Here is a 2,965-nt window from a genome sequence, read left to right as displayed (position 1 = left end):
TGTGTGTGTGAGTGTGTGATTTTGTGATTGTGTGATTGTGTGAGTGTGTGATTGTGTGGATTGTGTGTGTCTGAATGCAACACATCCACGAGTGTGTGATTGTGTGGTGTGTGTGTGTATGGTGGTGTGTGTGTCTGAATGCAACACAATCACACGAGTGTGTGTGTGTGATTGCGTGTGATCGTGTGATTGTGTGATTGTGTGGTGTGTGTGTGGTGTGGTGTGTGAGTGTGTGATTGTGTGGTGTGTGTGAGTGTGTGTCTGAATGCAACACAACCACACGAGTGTGTGATCGTGTGATTGTGTGGTGTGTGTGTGTGTGGTGTGTGTGAGTGTGTGATTGTGATGGTGTGTGAGTGTGTGGTGTGTGTGTCTGAATGCAACACAACCACACGAGTGTGTGATTGTGTGTGTGAGTGTGTGATGTGTGAGTGTGTGTGTGTGGTTGTGTCAGTGTGTGTGATTGTGTGGTGTGTGTGTGAGTGTGTGGTGTGTGTCTGAATGCAACACAACCACACGAGTGTGTGATTGTGTGTGTGAGTGTGTGGTGTGTGAGTGTGTGTGTGTGGTGTGTCAGTGTGTGTGATTGTGTGGTGTGTGTGTGAGTGTGTGGTGTGTGTCTGAATGCAACACAACCACACGAGTGTGTGATTGTGTGTGTGAGTGTGTGGTGTGTGAGTGTGTGTGTGTGGTGTGTCAGTGTGTGTGATTGTGTGGTGTGTGTGTGAGTGTGTGGTGTGTGTCTGAATGCAACACAACCACACGAGTGTGTGATTGTGTGTGTGAGTGTGTGGTGTGTGAGTGTGTGTGTGTGGTGTGTCAGTGTGTGTGATTGTGTGGTGTGTGTGTGAGTGTGTGGTGTGTGTCTGAATGCAACACAACCACACGAGTGTGTGATTGTGTGTGTGAGTGTGTGGTGTGTGAGTGTGTGTGTGTGGTGTGTCAGTGTGTGTGATTGTGTGGTGTGTGTGTGAGTGTGTGGTGTGTGTCTGAATGCAACACAACCACACGAGTGTGTGATTGTGTGTGTGATGTGTGTGGTGTGTGAGTGTGTGTGTGTGGTGTGTCAGTGTGTGTGATTGTGTGGTGTGTGTGTGAGTGTGTGGTGTGTGTCTGAATGCAACACAACCACACGAGTGTGTGATTGTGTGTGTGAGTGTGTGGTGTGTGAGTGTGTGTGTGTGGTGTGTCAGTGTGTGTGATTGTGTGGTGTGTGTGTGAGTGTGTGGTGTGTGTCTGAATGCAACACAACCACACGAGTGTGTGATCGTGTGATTGTGTGGTGTGTGTGTGTGTGGTGTGTGTGAGTGTGTGATTGTGATGGTGTGTGAGTGTGTGGTGTGTGTGTCTGAATGCAACACAACCACACGAGTGTGTGATTGTGTGTGTGAGTGTGTGATGTGTGAGTGTGTGTGTGTGGTGTGTCAGTGTGTGTGATTGTGTGAGTGTGTGAGTGTGTGGTGTGTGTGTCTGAATGCAACACAACCACACGAGTGTGTGATTGTGTGGTGTGTGTGTGAGTGTGTGGTGTGTGTCTGAATGCAACACAACCACACGAGTGTGTGATTGTGTGTGTGAGTGTGTGATGTGTGAGTGTGTGTGTGTGGTGTGTCAGTGTGTGTGATTGTGTGGTGTGTGTGAGTGTGTGGTGTGTGTGTCTGAATGCAACACAACCACACGAGTGTGTGATTGTGTGTGTGAGTGTGTGGTGTGTGAGTGTGTGTGTGTGGTGTGTCAGTGTGTGTGATTGTGTGGTGTGTGTGTGAGTGTGTGGTGTGTGTCTGAATGCAACACAACCACACGAGTGTGTGATTGTGTGTGTGAGTGTGTGGTGTGTGAGTGTGTGTGTGTGGTGTGTCAGTGTGTGTGATTGTGTGGTGTGTGTGTGAGTGTGTGGTGTGTGTCTGAATGCAACACAACCACACGAGTGTGTGACCACAGTCTGCGACGGAGCGCACAAGAGGATTGCTCTTGCGGACCTGTTGAACCGCAGCAGTGAGCGCAGTGAAACTTACTTGCTTCTTGCGGTCGATGTGTTGTTGTCCCAGTCCAGGACCCCCCCCCCCCCAAACAAGTAACACAGCCGAGACACCCCCAAGGCCCCCCTTGATCCCTCTTCCTCACCCCCCTAAACCCCCGCCACCCCCCAGGGATGATGCTGGGAGCCGGGATGCGAGCGTCTCGCCGCCGCCGCGGGGAACTTGAGAATTCCCGGGGCACCGAGATTCCCACTGGGAACTCGGGGGGGGGGGATGGAGAGAAGTTCCTCGCTATTGGCTGAGGAGCACGAGACGGGAGAGACTGTGGGGGGGAGGGGAAGAGGAGAGGGGTGGGGAGGAGAGAGACAGGGGACGGGGGAGACGGGGAAGAGAGGGGAGAGACGGTGGGGTTGGTGGAGGGGGAGGGAAGAGAGAGTTGGGTGAGAAGGAAGATGGAGAGAATGGAGAGATTGGAGAGGGATGGGGGGCGAGTGGAGAGAGGGATGGGAGAGGAGGGGGTGAGGATAAGCGGGAGAGTAGTGGTCTCCTTTATTTAACGAGGAGCTGCTGAACCCGCAGAACGACATGAAACAGCATCGACTCTTCAGCAAAGGCGACCTGGGAGAGAGGAGAGACCGGCAGAAGGGAGCGATGGGAGAGTGGGGGGAGAGGGGAGAGAGACACAGGGAGCGTGGGGAGAGTGGGGGGAGAGGGGAGAGAGACACAAGGAGCGATGGGAGAGTGGAAGGAGAGGGGAGAGAGACCGGCAGAAGGGAGCGAGGAGAGAGTGGGAGGGAGAGTGCGAGAGATGGATAAGGGAGCGTGGGGAGAGGGGAGAGAGGGGAGCGAGGGGTGAGAGGGGGAGAAGTGAGAGGAGAGATGGAGGAAGAAGTTCGCGGGGTGGGCGTTTTTCTCGTGGCCAGACACGCGGACATAGAACTCCCTCTCTCACTCACACTCTCTCACTCACTTTGCCACACTCTCTC

General features: G+C 53.3%; 1 protein-coding gene across 1 annotated transcript in view; it reads right to left on the bottom strand.

The window, feature by feature from the left end:
* Nucleotides 1-2,120, bottom strand: part of LOC133354186 (rho guanine nucleotide exchange factor TIAM1-like) — a 38,095-nt gene extending 35,975 nt beyond the window's left edge. The window contains exon 1 of the mRNA XM_061570838.1: nucleotides 2,016-2,120. The gene's annotated coding sequence lies outside the window, so the exon portion shown is untranslated. The remainder of the gene's footprint in view (nucleotides 1-2,015) is intronic.
* Between the last annotated feature and the right edge of the window lie 845 nt (nucleotides 2,121-2,965).

This window comes from Lethenteron reissneri, chromosome 6 (assembly GCF_015708825.2).
Source record: "Lethenteron reissneri isolate LAM-NWPU_2019-01 chromosome 6, ASM1570882v1, whole genome shotgun sequence".
In the NCBI taxonomy this organism is placed as follows: domain Eukaryota; kingdom Metazoa; phylum Chordata; class Hyperoartia; order Petromyzontiformes; family Petromyzontidae; genus Lethenteron; species Lethenteron reissneri.
Note: the sequence above shows the minus strand (reverse complement) of the source record. Positions and strands in the feature narration are given on the sequence as shown.